At 35.1% G+C, this 25,512-nt stretch overlaps 1 long non-coding RNA gene across 3 annotated transcripts in view; it reads right to left on the bottom strand.

The window, feature by feature from the left end:
• The window catches only part of LOC139746201 (uncharacterized), a 29,833-nt gene extending 5,224 nt beyond the window's left edge, over window positions 1–24,609 (bottom strand). Inside the window, exons 1-12 of one of the 3 annotated variants that reach the window (XR_011712103.1) lie at window positions 24,529–24,609; window positions 23,226–23,334; window positions 21,053–21,164; window positions 18,911–19,019; window positions 16,738–16,849; window positions 14,596–14,704; window positions 12,423–12,534; window positions 10,281–10,389; window positions 8,108–8,219; window positions 5,965–6,073; window positions 3,792–3,903; window positions 1,651–1,759 (exon numbers count right to left, since the gene is read on the bottom strand). This is a non-coding gene — a long non-coding RNA (uncharacterized lncRNA). Of the gene's footprint in view, window positions 1–1,650; window positions 1,760–3,791; window positions 3,904–5,964; window positions 6,074–8,107; window positions 8,220–10,280; window positions 10,390–12,422; window positions 12,535–14,595; window positions 14,705–16,737; window positions 16,850–17,974; window positions 18,063–18,910; window positions 19,020–21,052; window positions 21,165–22,289; window positions 22,374–23,225; window positions 23,335–24,528 lie in introns of those variants that run through there. The other 2 variants (XR_011712102.1, XR_011712104.1) reach the window with 2 other exon arrangements.
• Window positions 24,610–25,512: the final 903 nt, after the last annotated feature.

Below are 25,512 nucleotides of genomic sequence, written 5' to 3'. Positions count from 1 at the left end.
TCTTTACACTGAGTACATCTGACTAAAAAGATGTTTTTCTTGTAATTAATTTATCAAGTATATCCAGCGATCAATTGCCGAGTTATTGGCTGTCCGGTCATCTACACGATTTCGACTACCATTGTTCAGAAGAGGGAGGCTGGCATTGATCATGCCATTTGTTCCCTACTGGCGTCTGCCCATCTACTTATTCATTGATAATGATGAACATTTAAGTCTCCTGAAGCTACTTTACGATGAGATAATTGATTGACAAGCCAACTACCATTGCCTTGCCTTGCGCAATGTCACTGCGCATGTAGTTATGGCTACCTCCGCTAGGGAGCAGTGGTAGCTTGACTAACTTGGCGTCTATCATTATGCTTATCCTGATCCCCTGCCTTGTGCATACAGACAAATAATAAAGTATTGCATTAAATTTAAAGAACACTTCCATTGTAAACAGTTTGAGTGAAAAACACTCCTACAATCACCGATTCATAATTAATAGACAAACTTTCAAGGCTGCCAGAAACAGCACTTAACACTGTTAAACACACCAAAATTAATTGTATATGAATAATCCAAAGAAAGTAAAGTTAAATGAAAGCTGAAAGAAGAGAGTTTATCATGGCATACTAAAGGAAACCAAAATGGCATCCGAATTTTTACGCAAAATAAAAGCTCAAGGAAGGCCACTTCTCTAGGAAAAAGGCTGATAATAGGCTGACTTACCGAAAAGACGAGTAGACACTACAACATCAGAAAAGACAGACTTAAAATGCAGAGCGTAAGAACACATCCGTCTTCGGAGACGACACATAAGAGACTAAATACAAATGGCGGCCGTGCTCAAAAGAAACAAGTACAAAGAAGCGTAATTAAAAGAATTTGTGATGCTTTCAGTAACGCCATCTGGAATAGCGATACAAAACTATTAGAAAACGGGAAATATCTTATCCATCAAAGAAAACGGGAAATTTTAAGATAGTACTTAGTTATGCAGGGAATAGAGTCCTTTGTTCTATTTTTTGTGGTATAAATGTTATATTTTGCTTTAGCAATGGAAAACAATATAAACTGAATGTTTTGTTAAATGACAGAAGTTTCTTCATGGTTCAACGACCATATATCTTTTCTGTTTTCGTTGTACTGGTCATTTATCGTGATTTAGATTTTCCTAATACACTTACATTTCACTTCATTTCTAAATGATGTGATGAAAGGAAACAAATGATCGTGTGATATTTATTTGGCGCAATACTTTATTGATGAATATATATCAGAACATTTTGTTTTCATCTTATAGTAGACAGTTTGACAACCATGCATTTTGACATTTACATGCAAGCACAAGCAGTCATATCTACCAAGTCTTTAAAGAATGTAAAATGGATGTAAAATAATGAAGAAGTCTTTGAAAATAAATCTTTTAAAACAACAACCTGATATGCAAAAATATTTCTATATATACAGAAATATATTCAATCATACTCGATGAAAATGAAAACAAGCAATAATATGGAACAAGAGAAGACACCCATCAATATTACCTGAAACAGAGCCAAAATTTATATTCAAACAATTCAAAACCCACATGCCATTTACGATTTTGAATTGTAAAAAACACATGTCTTTGAACACTGCTTCAGACCAGAATCAAAGTCTCACCGGCGTTCATTCCTAGCTGGTGCGTTCCTATTCTCGTGCAAAATTCGCCTGTTTCCCAGCGAAGAGACGTTTTATACCCTTCACGTTGCCTCTGCCACTCATGTTCTCTCTGCCAACAATAAAACAAAACCATGTTTACAAGAAATGGACACTCATTTGCCTAAATTGAAAATTTCATTTTCAGTTATCAATCATTTACATAATGTACAATGAAATTGTACATGATTTATATAATGTTTCCATTGCTTACTCTGATACTCATTCATCATTATTGCCACGTTTAACTGCTGTCAGCTTTCACTGGCAACATGAAGTTTTAAAAGGAACCGGTGGTCAGTTAATGTTTGTATATTGCACACTTAAAAGAAAAAACGTTATTCAAATAAGCTGAATCATCAATTTAGTAAAACCATGTGAACTTTAATAACGTATATGGCCGGTTAAATGTTCCAGGTTGAACAATCATAACTGTCACCTGAGTGAATAGTAATATACCTCCAAGTCTCTGTCTACCGAGTTCAATGGTTCTCTACGTTTTCTGGTTGTGGTCTTTACAGTAAGCACATCTAACTAAAAAGATGTTTTTCTTGTGATAAATTTATCAAGTATATCCAGCGATGACGAGGGTACATCACTGTCCGATAATCACGATTTCGACTACCATTTTTCAGAAGAGTGAGCTTGGCATTGATCATGATATTAACCATTTGTTCCCTACTGGCGTCTGCCCATATACTTGTTCATCGATAATGATGAACATTTAAGTCTCCTGAAACTACTCACTGCGCATGTAGTTATGGCTACCTCCGCTAGGGAGCAGTGGTGGCTTGACTAACGTGGCGACTATCATTATATTTATCCTGATCCCCTACCTTGTGCATACAGACAGATAATAAAGTTTTACATTGAATTTAAAAAACACTGAGTGAAAAACACTCCTACAATCACTGCTCTATAGTTAATAGACAAACTTTCAAGGCTACCAGAAACAGCACTTAACATATATCTAACACTGTTAAACATTCACCAAAATTAATTATGTATGAATAATCCAAAGAAAGTAAAGTTAAATGAAAGCTGAAAGAAGAGAGTTTATCATGGCATACTAAAGGAAACCAAAATGGCATCCAAGCTAGAAGTGTAATCCTTCCTCCGAATCTATACGCAAAATAAATGCTCAAGGAAGCCCACTTCTCTAGGAAGAAGGCAGGTAAACATTGCCATAGCGATGAATAGTCTGACTTACCGAAAAGACGAGTAGACACTGCAACATCAGAAGAGACAGACTTGAAATACAGAAAGTAAGAACACATTCGTCTTCGGAGACAACACATACAAGACTAAATACAAATGGCAGCCGTGCTCAAGAGACACAAATACAAAGAAGCGCAATTAAAAGAATTTGTGATGCTTGCAGTAACGCCATCTGGAAGAGCGATTCAAAACTATTAGAAAACCTGAAATATCTAATCCATTAAAGAAAACGGGAAATCTTAAGACAATTCTTAGCCTTTCAAATGTCCATAAAAACTGCCGGGATTAGACTAGCCTCCTTTGTTCTACTTTGTAGGATTTTAATGTTATCTTTTGCTTTGGCCATGGAAAACAATATAAACTGGACGTTTTGTTAAATGACAGAAGTTTCTTATTTTCGTTGTTCTGGTCATTTATCGTGATTTAGATTTTCCTAATACTCTTACATTTCACTTCTTTTTTAAATGATGTGATAAAAGGAAACAAATGATCACGTGATACTCATTCGGCGTAATACTTTATTGATAGATATATGTCAGGACATTTTGTTTTCATCTAATAGTAGACAGTTTGAGAAACATACATTCACATGCAAGCACAAGCAGTCATATATCTACCATGTCTTTAAAGAATGTAAAACGGATGTAAAATAATGAGCAAGTCTTTTCAAAATAAATCTCTTAAAACTTAACAATCTGATATGCAATAGTATTTCTATCTACACGGAAATATATTGTCATACTCGTTGAGAATGAAAACAAGCAATAATATGAAACATTGCCAAAATTGATATTGAAATAATTCAAGACCCACATGCCATTTACGATTTTGAATTGTAAAAAACACATCTCTTTGAACACTGCTTCAGACCAGAATCAAAGTCTCACTTTGGCGTTCATTCCTAGTTGGTGTGTTCCTTTTTCTCGTGCAAAATTCGCATGTTGCCCAGCAGAGAGACGTTTTATGCCCTTCACGTTTCCTCTGCCGATAATGTTCTCTCTGCCAACAATAAAACAAAAGCATGTTTACAAGGAACTTGCCTAAATTGAAAATTTCATTTTCAATTATCAATCATTTACATAATGTACAATGAAGTTGTGCATAATTGAAATAATGTTTCGATATATCATTCATCATTATTGCCACGTTTAACTGCTGTCAGCTTTCACTGGCAACATGAAGTTTTAAAAGGAACCGGTGGTCTGTTACTTTCTGTATAGTGCACACTTAAAACAAAACAAACGTCATTCAGATGAGCTAAATCATCAATTTATTAAAACCATGTGAACTGTAATAACGTATATGGCCGGTTAAATGTTCCAGGATGAACAATCATAAGCTGTCACCTGAATGAATAGTAATATACTTCCAAGTTTCTGTCTACCGAGTTTAATGGTTCTCTGGTTGTGGTCTTTACACTGAGTACATCTGACTAAAAAGATGTTTTTCTTGTAATTAATTTATCAAGTATATCCAGCGATCAATTGCCGAGTTATTGGCTGTCCGGTCATCTACACGATTTCGACTACCATTGTTCAGAAGAGGGAGGCTGGCATTGATCATGCCATTTGTTCCCTACTGGCGTCTGCCCATCTACTTATTCATTGATAATGATGAACATTTAAGTCTCCTGAAGCTACTTTACGATGAGATAATTGATTGACAAGCCAACTACCATTGCCTTGCCTTGCGCAATGTCACTGCGCATGTAGTTATGGCTACCTCCGCTAGGGAGCAGTGGTAGCTTGACTAACTTGGCGTCTATCATTATGCTTATCCTGATCCCCTGCCTTGTGCATACAGACAAATAATAAAGTATTGCATTAAATTTAAAGAACACTTCCATTGTAAACAGTTTGAGTGAAAAACACTCCTACAATCACCGATTCATAATTAATAGACAAACTTTCAAGGCTGCCAGAAACAGCACTTAACACTGTTAAACACACCAAAATTAATTGTATATGAATAATCCAAAGAAAGTAAAGTTAAATGAAAGCTGAAAGAAGAGAGTTTATCATGGCATACTAAAGGAAACCAAAATGGCATCCGAATTTTTACGCAAAATAAAAGCTCAAGGAAGGCCACTTCTCTAGGAAAAAGGCTGATAATAGGCTGACTTACCGAAAAGACGAGTAGACACTACAACATCAGAAAAGACAGACTTAAAATGCAGAGCGTAAGAACACATCCGTCTTCGGAGACGACACATAAGAGACTAAATACAAATGGCGGCCGTGCTCAAAAGAAACAAGTACAAAGAAGCGCAATTAAAAGAATTTGTGATGCTTTCAGTAACGCCATCTGGAATAGCGATACAAAACTATTAGAAAACGGGAAATATCTTATCCATCAAAGAAAACGGGAAATTTTAAGATAGTACTTAGTTATGCAGGGAATAGAGTCCTTTGTTCTATTTTTTGTGGTATAAATGTTATATTTTGCTTTAGCAATGGAAAACAATATAAACTGAATGTTTTGTTAAATGACAGAAGTTTCTTCATGGTTCAACGACCATATATCTTTTCTGTTTTCGTTGTACTGGTCATTTATCGTGATTTAGATTTTCCTAATACACTTACATTTCACTTCATTTCTAAATGATGTGATGAAAGGAAACAAATGATCGTGTGATATTTATTTGGCGCAATACTTTATTGATGAATATATATCAGAACATTTTGTTTTCATCTTATAGTAGACAGTTTGACAACCATGCATTTTGACATTTACATGCAAGCACAAGCAGTCATATCTACCAAGTCTTTAAAGAATGTAAAATGGATGTAAAATAATGAAGAAGTCTTTGAAAATAAATCTTTTAAAACAACAACCTGATATGCAAAAATATTTCTATATATACAGAAATATATTCAATCATACTCGATGAAAATGAAAACAAGCAATAATATGGAACAAGAGAAGACACCCATCAATATTACCTGAAACAGAGCCAAAATTTATATTCAAACAATTCAAAACCCACATGCCATTTACGATTTTGAATTGTAAAAAACACATGTCTTTGAACACTGCTTCAGACCAGAATCAAAGTCTCACCGGCGTTCATTCCTAGCTGGTGCGTTCCTATTCTCGTGCAAAATTCGCCTGTTTCCCAGCGAAGAGACGTTTTATACCCTTCACGTTGCCTCTGCCACTCATGTTCTCTCTGCCAACAATAAAACAAAACCATGTTTACAAGAAATGGACACTCATTTGCCTAAATTGAAAATTTCATTTTCAGTTATCAATCATTTACATAATGTACAATGAAATTGTACATGATTTATATAATGTTTCCATTGCTTACTCTGATACTCATTCATCATTATTGCCACGTTTAACTGCTGTCAGCTTTCACTGGCAACATGAAGTTTTAAAAGGAACCGGTGGTCAGTTAATGTTTGTATATAGCACACTTAAAAGAAAAAACGTTATTCAAATAAGCTGAATCATCAATTTAGTAAAACCATGTGAACTTTAATAACGTATATGGCCGGTTAAATGTTCCAGGTTGAACAATCATAACTGTCACCTGAGTGAATAGTAATATACCTCCAAGTCTCTGTCTACCGAGTTCAATGGTTCTCTACGTTTTCTGGTTGTGGTCTTTACAGTAAGCACATCTAACTAAAAAGATGTTTTTCTTGTGATAAATTTATCAAGTATATCCAGCGATGACGAGGGTACATCACTGTCCGATAATCACGATTTCGACTACCATTTTTCAGAAGAGTGAGCCTGGCATTGATCATGATATTAACCATTTGTTCCCTACTGGCGTCTGCCCATATACTTGTTCATCGATAATGATGAACATTTAAGTCTCCTGAAACTACTCACTGCGCATGTAGTTATGGCTACCTCCGCTAGGGAGCAGTGGTGGCTTGACTAACGTGGCGACTATCATTATATTTATCCTGATCCCCTACCTTGTGCATACAGACAGATAATAAAGTTTTACATTGAATTTAAAAAACACTGAGTGAAAAACACTCCTACAATCACTGCTCTATAGTTAATAGACAAACTTTCAAGGCTACCAGAAACAGCACTTAACATATATCTAACACTGTTAAACATTCACCAAAATTAATTATGTATGAATAATCCAAAGAAAGTAAAGTTAAATGAAAGCTGAAAGAAGAGAGTTTATCATGGCATACTAAAGGAAACCAAAATGGCATCCAAGCTAGAAGTGTAATCCTTCCTCCGAATCTATACGCAAAATAAATGCTCAAGGAAGCCCACTTCTCTAGGAAGAAGGCAGGTAAACATTGCCATAGCGATGAATAGTCTGACTTACCGAAAAGACGAGTAGACACTGCAACATCAGAAGAGACAGACTTGAAATACAGAAAGTAAGAACACATTCGTCTTCGGAGACAACACATACAAGACTAAATACAAATGGCAGCCGTGCTCAAGAGACACAAATACAAAGAAGCGCAATTAAAAGAATTTGTGATGCTTGCAGTAACGCCATCTGGAAGAGCGATTCAAAACTATTAGAAAACCTGAAATATCTAATCCATTAAAGAAAACGGGAAATCTTAAGACAATTCTTAGCCTTTCAAATGTTCCATAAAAACTGCCGGGATTAGACTAGCCTCCTTTGTTCTACTTTGTAGGATTTTAATGTTATCTTTTGCTTTGGCCATGGAAAACAATATAAACTGGACGTTTTGTTAAATGACAGAAGTTTCTTATTTTCGTTGTTCTGGTCATTTATCGTGATTTAGATTTTCCTAATACTCTTACATTTCACTTCTTTTTTAAATGATGTGATAAAAGGAAACAAATGATCACGTGATACTCATTCGGCGTAATACTTTATTGATAGATATATGTCAGGACATTTTGTTTTCATCTAATAGTAGACAGTTTGAGAAACATACATTCACATGCAAGCACAAGCAGTCATATATCTACCATGTCTTTAAAGAATGTAAAACGGATGTAAAATAATGAGCAAGTCTTTTCAAAATAAATCTCTTAAAACTTAACAATCTGATATGCAATAGTATTTCTATCTACACGGAAATATATTGTCATACTCGTTGAGAATGAAAACAAGCAATAATATGAAACATTGCCAAAATTGATATTGAAATAATTCAAGACCCACATGCCATTTACGATTTTGAATTGTAAAAAAACACATCTCTTTGAACACTGCTTCAGACCAGAATCAAAGTCTCACTTTGGCGTTCATTCCTAGTTGGTGTGTTCCTTTTTCTCGTGCAAAATTCGCATGTTGCCCAGCAGAGAGACGTTTTATGCCCTTCACGTTTCCTCTGCCGATAATGTTCTCTCTGCCAACAATAAAACAAAAGCAAGTTTACAAGGAACTTGCCTAAATTGAAAATTTCATTTTCAATTATCAATCATTTACATAATGTACAATGAAGTTGTGCATAATTGAAATAATGTTTCGATATATCATTCATCATTATTGCCACGTTTAACTGCTGTCAGCTTTCACTGGCAACATGAAGTTTTAAAAGGAACCGGTGGTCTGTTACTTTCTGTATAGTGCACACTTAAAACAAAACAAACGTCATTCAGATGAGCTAAATCATCAATTTATTAAAACAATGTGAACTGTAATAACGTATATGGCCGGTTAAATGTTCCAGGATGAACAATCATAAGCTGTCACCTGAATGAATAGTAATATACTTCCAAGTTTCTGTCTACCGAGTTTAATGGTTCTCTGGTTGTGGTCTTTACACTGAGTACATCTGACTAAAAAGATGTTTTTCTTGTAATTAATTTATCAAGTATATCCAGCGATCAATTGCCGAGTTATTGGCTGTCCGGTCATCTACACGATTTCGACTACCATTGTTCAGAAGAGGGAGGCTGGCATTGATCATGCCATTTGTTCCCTACTGGCGTCTGCCCATCTACTTATTCATTGATAATGATGAACATTTAAGTCTCCTGAAGCTACTTTACGATGAGATAATTGATTGACAAGCCAACTACCATTGCCTTGCCTTGCGCAATGTCACTGCGCATGTAGTTATGGCTACCTCCGCTAGGGAGCAGTGGTAGCTTGACTAACTTGGCGTCTATCATTATGCTTATCCTGATCCCCTGCCTTGTGCATACAGACAAATAATAAAGTATTGCATTAAATTTAAAGAACACTTCCATTGTAAACAGTTTGAGTGAAAAACACTCCTACAATCACCGATTCATAATTAATAGACAAACTTTCAAGGCTGCCAGAAACAGCACTTAACACTGTTAAACACACCAAAATTAATTGTATATGAATAATCCAAAGAAAGTAAAGTTAAATGAAAGCTGAAAGAAGAGAGTTTATCATGGCATACTAAAGGAAACCAAAATGGCATCCGAATTTTTACGCAAAATAAAAGCTCAAGGAAGGCCACTTCTCTAGGAAAAAGGCTGATAATAGGCTGACTTACCGAAAAGACGAGTAGACACTACAACATCAGAAAAGACAGACTTAAAATGCAGAGCGTAAGAACACATCCGTCTTCGGAGACGACACATAAGAGACTAAATACAAATGGCGGCCGTGCTCAAAAGAAACAAGTACAAAGAAGCGTAATTAAAAGAATTTGTGATGCTTTCAGTAACGCCATCTGGAATAGCGATACAAAACTATTAGAAAACGGGAAATATCTTATCCATCAAAGAAAACGGGAAATTTTAAGATAGTACTTAGTTATGCAGGGAATAGAGTCCTTTGTTCTATTTTTTGTGGTATAAATGTTATATTTTGCTTTAGCAATGGAAAACAATATAAACTGAATGTTTTGTTAAATGACAGAAGTTTCTTCATGGTTCAACGACCATATATCTTTTCTGTTTTCGTTGTACTGGTCATTTATCGTGATTTAGATTTTCCTAATACACTTACATTTCACTTCATTTCTAAATGATGTGATGAAAGGAAACAAATGATCGTGTGATATTTATTTGGCGCAATACTTTATTGATGAATATATATCAGAACATTTTGTTTTCATCTTATAGTAGACAGTTTGACAACCATGCATTTTGACATTTACATGCAAGCACAAGCAGTCATATCTACCAAGTCTTTAAAGAATGTAAAATGGATGTAAAATAATGAAGAAGTCTTTGAAAATAAATCTTTTAAAACAACAACCTGATATGCAAAAATATTTCTATATATACAGAAATATATTCAATCATACTCGATGAAAATGAAAACAAGCAATAATATGGAACAAGAGAAGACACCCATCAATATTACCTGAAACAGAGCCAAAATTTATATTCAAACAATTCAAAACCCACATGCCATTTACGATTTTGAATTGTAAAAAACACATGTCTTTGAACACTGCTTCAGACCAGAATCAAAGTCTCACCGGCGTTCATTCCTAGCTGGTGCGTTCCTATTCTCGTGCAAAATTCGCCTGTTTCCCAGCGAAGAGACGTTTTATACCCTTCACGTTGCCTCTGCCACTCATGTTCTCTCTGCCAACAATAAAACAAAACCATGTTTACAAGAAATGGACACTCATTTGCCTAAATTGAAAATTTCATTTTCAGTTATCAATCATTTACATAATGTACAATGAAATTGTACATGATTTATATAATGTTTCCATTGCTTACTCTGATACTCATTCATCATTATTGCCACGTTTAACTGCTGTCAGCTTTCACTGGCAACATGAAGTTTTAAAAGGAACCGGTGGTCAGTTAATGTTTGTATATTGCACACTTAAAAGAAAAAACGTTATTCAAATAAGCTGAATCATCAATTTAGTAAAACCATGTGAACTTTAATAACGTATATGGCCGGTTAAATGTTCCAGGTTGAACAATCATAACTGTCACCTGAGTGAATAGTAATATACCTCCAAGTCTCTGTCTACCGAGTTCAATGGTTCTCTACGTTTTCTGGTTGTGGTCTTTACAGTAAGCACATCTAACTAAAAAGATGTTTTTCTTGTGATAAATTTATCAAGTATATCCAGCGATGACGAGGGTACATCACTGTCCGATAATCACGATTTCGACTACCATTTTTCAGAAGAGTGAGCTTGGCATTGATCATGATATTAACCATTTGTTCCCTACTGGCGTCTGCCCATATACTTGTTCATCGATAATGATGAACATTTAAGTCTCCTGAAACTACTCACTGCGCATGTAGTTATGGCTACCTCCGCTAGGGAGCAGTGGTGGCTTGACTAACGTGGCGACTATCATTATATTTATCCTGATCCCCTACCTTGTGCATACAGACAGATAATAAAGTTTTACATTGAATTTAAAAAACACTGAGTGAAAAACACTCCTACAATCACTGCTCTATAGTTAATAGACAAACTTTCAAGGCTACCAGAAACAGCACTTAACATATATCTAACACTGTTAAACATTCACCAAAATTAATTATGTATGAATAATCCAAAGAAAGTAAAGTTAAATGAAAGCTGAAAGAAGAGAGTTTATCATGGCATACTAAAGGAAACCAAAATGGCATCCAAGCTAGAAGTGTAATCCTTCCTCCGAATCTATACGCAAAATAAATGCTCAAGGAAGCCCACTTCTCTAGGAAGAAGGCAGGTAAACATTGCCATAGCGATGAATAGTCTGACTTACCGAAAAGACGAGTAGACACTGCAACATCAGAAGAGACAGACTTGAAATACAGAAAGTAAGAACACATTCGTCTTCGGAGACAACACATACAAGACTAAATACAAATGGCAGCCGTGCTCAAGAGACACAAATACAAAGAAGCGCAATTAAAAGAATTTGTGATGCTTGCAGTAACGCCATCTGGAAGAGCGATTCAAAACTATTAGAAAACCTGAAATATCTAATCCATTAAAGAAAACGGGAAATCTTAAGACAATTCTTAGCCTTTCAAATGTTCCATAAAAACTGCCGGGATTAGACTAGCCTCCTTTGTTCTACTTTGTAGGATTTTAATGTTATCTTTTGCTTTGGCCATGGAAAACAATATAAACTGGACGTTTTGTTAAATGACAGAAGTTTCTTATTTTCGTTGTTCTGGTCATTTATCGTGATTTAGATTTTCCTAATACTCTTACATTTCACTTCTTTTTTAAATGATGTGATAAAAGGAAACAAATGATCACGTGATACTCATTCGGCGTAATACTTTATTGATAGATATATGTCAGGACATTTTGTTTTCATCTAATAGTAGACAGTTTGAGAAACATATATTCACATGCAAGCACAAGCAGTCATATATCTACCATGTCTTTAAAGAATGTAAAACGGATGTAAAATAATGAGCAAGTCTTTTCAAAATAAATCTCTTAAAACTTAACAATCTGATATGCAATAGTATTTCTATCTACACGGAAATATATTGTCATACTCGTTGAGAATGAAAACAAGCAATAATATGAAACATTGCCAAAATTGATATTGAAATAATTCAAGACCCACATGCCATTTACGATTTTGAATTGTAAAAAACACATCTCTTTGAAAAATGCTTCAGACCAGAATCAAAGTCTCACTTTGGCGTTCATTCCTAGTTGGTGTGTTCCTTTTTCTCGTGCAAAATTCGCATGTTGCCCAGCAGAGAGACGTTTTATGCCCTTCACGTTTCCTCTGCCGATAATGTTCTCTCTGCCAACAATAAAACAAAAGCATGTTTACAAGGAACTTGCCTAAATTGAAAATTTCATTTTCAATTATCAATCATTTACATAATGTACAATGAAGTTGTGCATAATTGAAATAATGTTTCGATATATCATTCATCATTATTGCCACGTTTAACTGCTGTCAGCTTTCACTGGCAACATGAAGTTTTAAAAGGAACCGGTGGTCTGTTACTTTCTGTATAGTGCACACTTAAAACAAAACAAACGTCATTCAGATGAGCTAAATCATCAATTTATTAAAACCATGTTAACTGTAATAACGTATATGGCCGGTTAAATGTTCCAGGATGAACAATCATAAGCTGTCACCTGAATGAATAGTAATATACTTCCAAGTTTCTGTCTACCGAGTTTAATGGTTCTCTGGTTGTGGTCTTTACACTGAGTACATCTGACTAAAAAGATGTTTTTCTTGTAATTAATTTATCAAGTATATCCAGCGATCAATTGCCGAGTTATTGGCTGTCCGGTCATCTACACGATTTCGACTACCATTGTTCAGAAGAGGGAGGCTGGCATTGATCATTCCATTTGTTCCCTACTGGCGTCTGCCCATCTACTTATTCATTGATAATGATGAACATTTAAGTCTCCTGAAGCTACTTTACGATGAGATAATTGATTGACAAGCCAACTACCATTGCCTTGCCTTGCGCAATGTCACTGCGCATGTAGTTATGGCTACCTCCGCTAGGGAGCAGTGGTAGCTTGACTAACTTGGCGTCTATCATTATGCTTATCCTGATCCCCTGCCTTGTGCATACAGACAAATAATAAAGTATTGCATTAAATTTAAAGAACACTTCCATTGTAAACAGTTTGAGTGAAAAACACTCCTACAATCACCGATTCATAATTAATAGACAAACTTTCAAGGCTGCCAGAAACAGCACTTAACACTGTTAAACACACCAAAATTAATTGTATATGAATAATCCAAAGAAAGTAAAGTTAAATGAAAGCTGAAAGAAGAGAGTTTATCATGGCATACTAAAGGAAACCAAAATGGCATCCGAATTTTTACGCAAAATAAAAGCTCAAGGAAGGCCACTTCTCTAGGAAAAAGGCTGATAATAGGCTGACTTACCGAAAAGACGAGTAGACACTACAACATCAGAAAAGACAGACTTAAAATGCAGAGCGTAAGAACACATCCGTCTTCGGAGACGACACATAAGAGACTAAATACAAATGGCGGCCGTGCTCAAAAGAAACAAGTACAAAGAAGCGTAATTAAAAGAATTTGTGATGCTTTCAGTAACGCCATCTGGAATAGCGATACAAAACTATTAGAAAACGGGAAATATCTTATCCATCAAAGAAAACGGGAAATTTTAAGATAGTACTTAGTTATGCAGGGAATAGAGTCCTTTGTTCTATTTTTTGTGGTATAAATGTTATATTTTGCTTTAGCAATGGAAAACAATATAAACTGAATGTTTTGTTAAATGACAGAAGTTTCTTCATGGTTCAACGACCATATATCTTTTCTGTTTTCGTTGTACTGGTCATTTATCGTGATTTAGATTTTCCTAATACACTTACATTTCACTTCATTTCTAAATGATGTGATGAAAGGAAACAAATGATCGTGTGATATTTATTTGGCGCAATACTTTATTGATGAATATATATCAGAACATTTTGTTTTCATCTTATAGTAGACAGTTTGACAACCATGCATTTTGACATTTACATGCAAGCACAAGCAGTCATATCTACCAAGTCTTTAAAGAATGTAAAATGGATGTAAAATAATAAAGAAGTCTTTGAAAATAAATCTTTTAAAACAACAACCTGATATGCAAAAATATTTCTATATATACAGAAATATATTCAATCATACTCGATGAAAATGAAAACAAGCAATAATATGGAACAAGAGAAGACACCCATCAATATTACCTGAAACAGAGCCAAAATTTATATTCAAACAATTCAAAACCCACATGCCATTTACGATTTTGAATTGTAAAAAACACATGTCTTTGAACACTGCTTCAGACCAGAATCAAAGTCTCACCGGCGTTCATTCCTAGCTGGTGCGTTCCTATTCTCGTGCAAAATTCGCCTGTTTCCCAGCGAAGAGACGTTTTATACCCTTCACGTTGCCTCTGCCACTCATGTTCTCTCTGCCAACAATAAAACAAAACCATGTTTACAAGAAATGGACACTCATTTGCCTAAATTGAAAATTTCATTTTCAGTTATCAATCATTTACATAATGTACAATGAAATTGTACATGATTTATATAATGTTTCCATTGCTTACTCTGATACTCATTCATCATTATTGCCACGTTTAACTGCTGTCAGCTTTCACTGGCAACATGAAGTTTTAAACGGAACCGGTGGTCAGTTAATGTTTGTATATTGCACACTTAAAAGAAAAAACGTTATTCAAATAAGCTGAATCATCAATTTAGTAAAACCATGTGAACTTTAATAACGTATATGGCCGGTTAAATGTTCCAGGTTGAACAATCATAACTGTCACCTGAGTGAATAGTAATATACCTCCAAGTCTCTGTCTACCGAGTTCAATGGTTCTCTACGTTTTCTGGTTGTGGTCTTTACAGTAAGCACATCTAACTAAAAAGATGTTTTTCTTGTGATAAATTTATCAAGTATATCCAGCGATGACGAGGGTACATCACTGTCCGATAATCACGATTTCGACTACCATTTTTCAGAAGAGTGAGCTTGGCATTGATCATGATATTAACCATTTGTTCCCTACTGGCGTCTGCCCATATACTTGTTCATCGATAATGATGAACATTTAAGTCTCCTGAAACTACTCACTGCGCATGTAGTTATGGCTACCTCCGCTAGGGAGCAGTGGTGGCTTGACTAACGTGGCGACTATCATTATATTTATCCTGATCCCCTACCTTGTGCATACAGACAGATAATAAAGTTTTACATTGAATTTAAAAAACACTGAGTGAAAAACACTCCTACAATCACTGCTCTATAGTTAATAGACAAACTTTCAAGGCTACCAGAAACAGCACTTAACATATATCTAACACTGTTAAACATTCACCAAAATTAATTATGTATGAATAATCCAAAGAAAGTAAAGTTAAATGAAAGCTGAAAGAAGAGAGTTTATCATGGCATACTAAAGGAAACCAAAATGGCATCCAAGCTAGAAGTGTAATCCTTCCTCCGAATCTATACGCAAAATAAATGCTCAAGGAAGCCCACTTCTCTAGGAAGAAGGCAGGTAAACATTGCCATAGCGATGAATAGTCTGACTTACCGAAAAGACGAGTAGACACTGCAACATCAGAAGAGACAGACTTGAAATACAGAAAGTAAGAACACATTCGTCTTCGGAGACAACACATACAAGACTAAATACAAATGGCAGCCGTGCTCAAGAGACACAAATACAAAGAAGCGCAATTAAAAGAATTTGTGATGCTTGCAGTAACGCCATCTGGAAGAGCGATTCAAAACTATTAGAAAACCTGAAATATCTAATCCATTAAAGAAAACGGGAAATCTTAAGACAATTCTTAGCCTTTCAAATGTCCCATAAAAACTGCCGGGATTAGACTAGCCTCCTTTGTTCTACTTTGTAGGATTTTAATGTTATCTTTTGCTTTGGCCATGGAAAACAATATAAACTGGACGTTTTGTTAAATGACAGAAGTTTCTTATTTTCGTTGTTCTGGTCATTTATCGTGATTTAGATTTTCCTAATACTCTTACATTTCACTTCTTTTTTAAATGATGTGATAAAAGGAAACAAATGATCACGTGATACTCATTCGGCGTAATACTTTATTGATAGATATATGTCAGGACATTTTGTTTTCATCTAATAGTAGACAGTTTGAGAAACATACATTCACATGCAAGCACAAGCAGTCATATATCTACCATGTCTTTAAAGAATGTAAAACGGATGTAAAATAATGAGCAAGTCTTTTCAAAATAAATCTCTTAAAACTTAACAATCTGATATGCAATAGTATTTCTATCTACACGGAAATATATTGTCATACTCGTTGAGAATGAAAACAAGCAATAATATGAAACATTGCCAAAATTGATATTGAAATAATTCAAGACCCACATGCCATTTACGATTTTGAATTGTAAAAAACACATCTCTTTGAACACTGCTTCAGACCAGAATCAAAGTCTCACTTTGGCGTTCATTCCTAGTTGGTGTGTTCCTTTTTCTCGTGCAAAATTCGCATGTTGCCCAGCAGAGAGACGTTTTATGCCCTTCACGTTTCCTCTGCCGATAATGTTCTCTCTGCCAACAATAAAACAAAAGCATGTTTACAAGGAACTTGCCTAAATTGAAAATTTCATTTTCAATTATCAATCATTTACATAATGTACAATGAAGTTGTGCATAATTGAAATAATGTTTCGATATATCATTCATCATTATTGCCACGTTTAACTGCTGTCAGCTTTCACTGGCAACATGAAGTTTTAAAAGGAACCGGTGGTCTGTTACTTTCTGTATAGTGCACACTTAAAACAAAACAAACGTCATTCAGATGAGCTAAATCATCAATTTATTAAAACCATGTTAACTGTAATAACGTATATGGCCGGTTAAATGTTCCAGGATGAACAATCATAAGCTGTCACCTGAATGAATAGTAATATACTTCCAAGTTTCTGTCTACCGAGTTTAATGGTTCTCTGGTTGTGGTCTTTACACTGAGTACATCTGACTAAAAAGATGTTTTTCTTGTAATTAATTTATCAAGTATATCCAGCGATCAATTGCCGAGTTATTGGCTGTCCGGTCATCTACACGATTTCGACTACCATTGTTCAGAAGAGGGAGGCTGGCATTGATCATGCCATTTGTTCCCTACTGGCGTCTGCCCATCTACTTATTCATTGATAATGATGAACATTTAAGTCTCCTGAAGCTACTTTACGATGAGATAATTGATTGACAAGCCAACTACCATTGCCTTGCCTTGCGCAATGTCACTGCGCATGTAGTTATGGCTACCTCCGCTAGGGAGCAGTGGTAGCTTGACTAACTTGGCGTCTATCATTATGCTTATCCTGATCCCCTGCCTTGTGCATACAGACAAATAATAAAGTATTGCATTAAATTTAAAGAACACTTCCATTGTAAACAGTTTGAGTGAAAAACACTCCTACAATCACCGATTCATAATTAATAGACAAACTTTCAAGGCTGCCAGAAACAGCACTTAACACTGTTAAACACACCAAAATTAATTGTATATGAATAATCCAAAGAAAGTAAAGTTAAATGAAAGCTGAAAGAAGAGAGTTTATCATGGCATACTAAAGGAAACCAAAATGGCATCCGAATTTTTACGCAAAATAAAAGCTCAAGGAAGGCCACTTCTCTAGGAAAAAGGCTGATAATAGGCTGACTTACCGAAAAGACGAGTAGACACTACAACATCAGAAAAGACAGACTTAAAATGCAGAGCGTAAGAACACATCCGTCTTCGGAGACGACACATAAGAGACTAAATACAAATGGCGGCCGTGCTCAAAAGAAACAAGTACAAAGAAGCGCAATTAAAAGAATTTGTGATGCTTTCAGTAACGCCATCTGGAATAGCGATACAAAACTATTAGAAAACGGGAAATATCTTATCCATCAAAGAAAACGGGAAATTTTAAGATAGTACTTAGTTATGCAGGGAATAGAGTCCTTTGTTCTATTTTTTGTGGTATAAATGTTATATTTTGCTTTAGCAATGGAAAACAATATAAACTGAATGTTTTGTTAAATGACAGAAGTTTCTTCATGGTTCAACGACCATATATCTTTTCTGTTTTCGTTGTACTGGTCATTTATCGTGATTTAGATTTTCCTAATACACTTACATTTCACTTCATTTCTAAATGATGTGATGAAAGGAAACAAATGATCGTGTGATATTTATTTGGCGCAATACTTTATTGATGAATATATATCAGAACATTTTGTTTTCATCTTATAGTAGACAGTTTGACAACCATGCATTTTGACATTTACATGCAAGCACAAGCAGTCATATCTACCAAGTCTTTAAAGAATGTAAAATGGATGTAAAATAATGAAGAAGTCTTTGAAAATAAATCTTTTAAAACAACAACCTGATATGCAAAAATATTTCTATATATACAGAAATATATTCAATCATACTCGATGAAAATGAAAACAAGCAATAATATGGAACAAGAGAAGACACCCATCAATATTACCTGAAACAGAGCCAAAATTTATATTCAAACAATTCAAAACCCACATGCCATTTACGATTTTGAATTGTAAAAAACACATGTCTTTGAACACTGCTTCAGACCAGAATCAAAGTCTCACCGGCGTTCATTCCTAGCTGGTGCGTTCCTATTCTCGTGCAAAATTCGCCTGTTTCCCAGCGAAGAGACGTTTTATACCCTTCACGTTGCCTCTGCCACTCATGTTCTCTCTGCCAACAATAAAACAAAACCATGTTTACAAGAAATGGACACTCATTTGCCTAAATTGAAAATTTCATTTTCAGTTATCAATCATTTACATAATGTACAATGAAATTGTACATGATTTATATAATGTTTCCATTGCTTACTCTGATACTCATTCATCATTATTGCCACGTTTAACTGCTGTCAGCTTTCACTGGCAACATGAAGTTTTAAAAGGAACCGGTGGTCAGTTAATGTTTGTATATAGCACACTTAAAAGAAAAAACGTTATTCAAATAAGCTGAATCATCAATTTAGTAAAACCATGTGAACTTTAATAACGTATATGGCCGGTTAAATGTTCCAGGTTGAACAATCATAACTGTCACCTGAGTGAATAGTAATATACCTCCAAGTCTCTGTCTACCGAGTTCAATGGTTCTCTACGTTTTCTGGTTGTGGTCTTTACAGTAAGCACATCTAACTAAAAAGATGTTTTTCTTGTGATAAATTTATCAAGTATATCCAGCGATGACGAGGGTACATCACTGTCCGATAATCACGATTTCGACTACCATTTTTCAGAAGAGTGAGCCTGGCATTGATCATGATATTAACCATTTGTTCCCTACTGGCGTCTGCCCATATACTTGTTCATCGATAATGATGAACATTTAAGTCTCCTGAAACTACTCACTGCGCATGTAGTTATGGCTACCTCCGCTAGGGAGCAGTGGTGGCTTGACTAACGTGGCGACTATCATTATATTTATCCTGATCCCCTACCTTGTGCATACAGACAGATAATAAAGTTTTACATTGAATTTAAAAAACACTGAGTGAAAAACACTCCTACAATCACTGCTCTATAGTTAATAGACAAACTTTCAAGGCTACCAGAAACAGCACTTAACATATATCTAACACTGTTAAACATTCACCAAAATTAATTATGTATGAATAATCCAAAGAAAGTAAAGTTAAATGAAAGCTGAAAGAAGAGAGTTTATCATGGCATACTAAAGGAAACCAAAATGGCATCCAAGCTAGAAGTGTAATCCTTCCTCCGAATCTATACGCAAAATAAATGCTCAAGGAAGCCCACTTCTCTAGGAAGAAGGCAGGTAAACATTGCCATAGCGATGAATAGTCTGACTTACCGAAAAGACGAGTAGACACTGCAACATCAGAAGAGACAGACTTGAAATACAGAAAGTAAGAACACATTCGTCTTCGGAGACAACACATACAAGACTAAATACAAATGGCAGCCGTGCTCAAGAGACACAAATACAAAGAAGCGCAATTAAAAGAATTTGTGATGCTTGCAGTAACGCCATCTGGAAGAGCGATTCAAAACTATTAGAAAACCTGAAATATCTAATCCATTAAAGAAAACGGGAAATCTTAAGACAATTCTTAGCCTTTCAAATGTTCCATAAAAACTGCCGGGATTAGACTAGCCTCCTTTGTTCTACTTTGTAGGATTTTAATGTTATCTTTTGCTTTGGCCATGGAAAACAATATAAACTGGACGTTTTGTTAAATGACAGAAGTTTCTTATTTTCGTTGTTCTGGTCATTTATCGTGATTTAGATTTTCCTAATACTCTTACATTTCACTTCTTTTTTAAATGATGTGATAAAAGGAAACAAATGATCACGTGATACTCATTCGGCGTAATACTTTATTGATAGATATATGTCAGGACATTTTGTTTTCATCTAATAGTAGACAGTTTGAGAAACATACATTCACATGCAAGCACAAGCAGTCATATATCTACCATGTCTTTAAAGAATGTAAAACGGATGTAAAATAATGAGCAAGTCTTTTCAAAATAAATCTCTTAAAACTTAACAATCTGATATGCAATAGTATTTCTATCTACACGGAAATATATTGTCATACTCGTTGAGAATGAAAACAAGCAATAATATGAAACATTGCCAAAATTGATATTGAAATAATTCAAGACCCACATGCCATTTACGATTTTGAATTGTAAAAAACACATCTCTTTGAACACTGCTTCAGACCAGAATCAAAGTCTCACTTTGGCGTTCATTCCTAGTTGGTGTGTTCCTTTTTCTCGTGCAAAATTCGCATGTTGCCCAGCAGAGAGACGTTTTATGCCCTTCACGTTTCCTCTGCCGATAATGTTCTCTCTGCCAACAATAAAACAAAAGCATGTTTACAAGGAACTTGCCTAAATTGAAAATTTCATTTTCAATTATCAATCATTTACATAATGTACAATGAAGTTGTGCATAATTGAAATAATGTTTCGATATATCATTCATCATTATTGCCACGTTTAACTGCTGTCAGCTTTCACTGGCAACATGAAGTTTTAAAAGGAACCGGTGGTCTGTTACTTTCTGTATAGTGCACACTTAAAACAAAACAAACGTCATTCAGATGAGCTAAATCATCAATTTATTAAAACCATGTTAACTGTAATAACGTATATGGCCGGTTAAATGTTCCAGGATGAACAATCATAAGCTGTCACCTGAATGAATAGTAATATACTTCCAAGTTTCTGTCTACCGAGTTTAATGGTTCTCTGGTTGTGGTCTTTACACTGAGTACATCTGACTAAAAAGATGTTTTTCTTGTAATTAATTTATCAAGTATATCCAGCGATCAATTGCCGAGTTATTGGCTGTCCGGTCATCTACACGATTTCGACTACCATTGTTCAGAAGAGGGAGGCTGGCATTGATCATGCCATTTGTTCCCTACTGGCGTCTGCCCATCTACTTATTCATTGATAATGATGAACATTTAAGTCTCCTGAAGCTACTTTACGATGAGATAATTGATTGACAAGCCAACTACCATTGCCTTGCCTTGCGCAATGTCACTGCGCATGTAGTTATGGCTACCTCCGCTAGGGAGCAGTGGTAGCTTGACTAACTTGGCGTCTATCATTATGCTTATCCTGATCCCCTGCCTTGTGCATACAGACAAATAATAAAGTATTGCATTAAATTTAAAGAACACTTCCATTGTAAACAGTTTGAGTGAAAAACACTCCTACAATCACCGATTCATAATTAATAGACAAACTTTCAAGGCTGCCAGAAACAGCACTTAACACTGTTAAACACACCAAAATTAATTGTATATGAATAATCCAAAGAAAGTAAAGTTAAATGAAAGCTGAAAGAAGAGAGTTTATCATGGCATACTAAAGGAAACCAAAATGGCATCCGAATTTTTACGCAAAATAAAAGCTCAAGGAAGGCCACTTCTCTAGGAAAAAGGCTGATAATAGGCTGACTTACCGAAAAGACGAGTAGACACTACAACATCAGAAAAGACAGACTTAAAATGCAGAGCGTAAGAACACATCCGTCTTCGGAGACGACACATAAGAGACTAAATACAAATGGCGGCCGTGCTCAAAAGAAACAAGTACAAAGAAGCGCAATTAAAAGAATTTGTGATGCTTTCAGTAACGCCATCTGGAATAGCGATACAAAACTATTAGAAAACGGGAAATATCTTATCCATCAAAGAAAACGGGAAATTTTAAGATAGTACTTAGTTATGCAGGGAATAGAGTCCTTTGTTCTATTTTTTGTGGTATAAATGTTATATTTTGCTTTAGCAATGGAAAACAATATAAACTGAATGTTTTGTTAAATGACAGAAGTTTCTTCATGGTTCAACGACCATATATCTTTTCTGTTTTCGTTGTACTGGTCATTTATCGTGATTTAGATTTTCCTAATACACTTACATTTCACTTCATTTCTAAATGATGTGATGAAAGGAAACAAATGATCGTGTGATATTTATTTGGCGCAATACTTTATTGATGAATATATATCAGAACATTTTGTTTTCATCTTATAGTAGACAGTTTGACAACCATGCATTTTGACATTTACATGCAAGCACAAGCAGTCATATCTACCAAGTCTTTAAAGAATGTAAAATGGATGTAAAATAATGAAGAAGTCTTTGAAAATAAATCTTTTAAAACAACAACCTGATATGCAAAAATATTTCTATATATACAGAAATATATTCAATCATACTCGATGAAAATGAAAACAAGCAATAATATGGAACAAGAGAAGACACCCATCAATATTACCTGAAACAGAGCCAAAATTTATATTCAAACAATTCAAAACCCACATGCCATTTACGATTTTGAATTGTAAAAAACACATGTCTTTGAACACTGCTTCAGACCAGAATCAAAGTCTCACCGGCGTTCATTCCTAGCTGGTGCGTTCCTATTCTCGTGCAAAATTCGCCTGTTTCCCAGCGGAGAGACGTTTTATACCCTTCACGTTGCCTCTGCCACTCATGTTCTCTCTGCCAACAATAAAACAAAACCATGTTTACAAGAAATGGACACTCATTTGCCTAAATTGAAAATTTCATTTTCAGTTATCAATCATTTACATAATGTACAATGAAATTGTACATGATTTATATAATGTTTCCATTGCTTACTCTGATACTCATTCATCATTATTGCCACGTTTAACTGCTGTCAGCTTTCACTGGCAACATGAAGTTTTAAAAGGAACCGGTGGTCAGTTAATGTTTGTATATTGCACACTTAAAAGAAAAAACGTTATTCAAATAAGCTGAATCATCAATTTAGTAAAACCATGTGAACTTTGATAACGTATATGGCCGGTTAAATGTTCCAGGTTGAACAATCATAACTGTCACCTGAGTGAATAGTAATATACCTCCAAGTCTCTGTCTACCGAGTTCAATGGTTCTCTACGTTTTCTGGTTGTGGTCTTTACAGTAAGCACATCTAACTAAAAAGATGTTTTTCTTGTGATAAATTTATCAAGTATATCCAGCGATGACGAGGGTACATCACTGTCCGATAATCACGATTTCGACTACCATTTTTCAGAAGAGTGAGGTTGGCATTGATCATGATATTAACCATTTGTTCCCTACTGGCGTCTGCCCATATACTTGTTCATTGATAATGATGAACATTTAAGTCTCCTGAAACTACTTTGCGATGAGATAACTGATAAACAGGCCAACTACCATTGCCTTGCCTTGCTCAATGTCACTGCGCATGTAGTTATGGCTACCTCCGCTAGGGAGTAGTGGTGGCTTGACTAACATGGCGTCTATCATTATATTTATCCTGATCCCCTACCTTGTGCATACAGACAGATAATAAAGTTTTACATTGAATTTAAAAAACACTGAGTGAAAAACACTCCTACAAACACTGCTCTATAGTTAATAGACAAATTTTCAAGGCTACCAGAAACAGCACTTAACATATTTCTAACACTCTTAAACATGCACCAAAATTAATTATATATGTATAATCCAAAGAAAGTAAAGTTAAATGAAAGCTGAAAGAAGAGAGTTTATCATGGCATACTAAAGGAAACCAAAATGGCATCCAAGCTAGAAGTGTAATCCTTCCTCCGAATCTATACGCAAAATAAATGCTCAAGGAAGCCCACTTCTCTAGGAAAAAGGCAGATAAACATTGCCATACCGCTGAATAGTCTGACTTACCGAAAAGACGAGTAGACACTACAACATCAGAAGAGACAGACTTGAAATACAGAGCGTAAGAACACATCCGTCTTCGGAGACGACACATACAAGACTAAATACAAATGGCGGCCGTGCTCAAGAGAAACAAATACAAAGAAGCGCAATTGAAAGAATTTGTGATGCAGTAACGCCATCTGGAATAGCGATTCAAAACTATTAGAAAACGGGAAATATCTGGACGTTTTGTTAAATGACAGAAGTTTCTTCATGGTTCAACGACCATATATCTTTTTTATTTTCTTTGTTCTGGTCATTTATCGTGATTTAGATTTTCCTAATACTCATACATTTCACTTCATTTCTAAATGATGTGATAAAAGGAAACAAATGATCGTGTGATATTTATTTGGCGCAATACTTTATTGATAAATATATATCAGGACATTTTGTTTTCATCTTATTGTAGACAGTTTGACAAACATGCATTTTGACATTTACATGCAAACACAAGCATGTCTTTAAAGAATGTAAAAACAATGTGAAATAATGAGCAAGTCTTTTGAAAATAAATCTATGGACTTATTACTCTGATACTTTCATCATGACCCAAGCACATCCATCATTACTGTGGTACCTCCAAATACCTTTATCATTACTCTGGTACCTACATCATGATCCAAGTACCGCTACTGTGATCCTTCGATTATGCTCGAAATACCTCCAACATGATCCAATTATTACTGTGGTACTTCAATACTGATCCACGTAGTTCTATCATTACACTTGTACCTTTATCATGATCTAAGTACCTCCAGCATTACTGTGATAATTCCATCATGATCGAAGTACCTCCAGTGTTACACTCGCACCTCCATTATGATCCAAGTACCTCCATCATTACTGTGGTACTTCCATCATTATCCAAGTACATTCATCATGATATAAGTACTTCCATTATGATGAAAAAATCTCCATCATTACTTTGGTACCTCCATCATGACC

Source organism: Panulirus ornatus, chromosome 64 (assembly GCF_036320965.1).
Source record: "Panulirus ornatus isolate Po-2019 chromosome 64, ASM3632096v1, whole genome shotgun sequence".
NCBI lineage: Eukaryota > Metazoa > Arthropoda > Malacostraca > Decapoda > Palinuridae > Panulirus > Panulirus ornatus.
The sequence above is the reverse complement of the archived record's forward strand: the minus strand, read 5'-3'. Positions and strand labels throughout refer to the sequence as shown.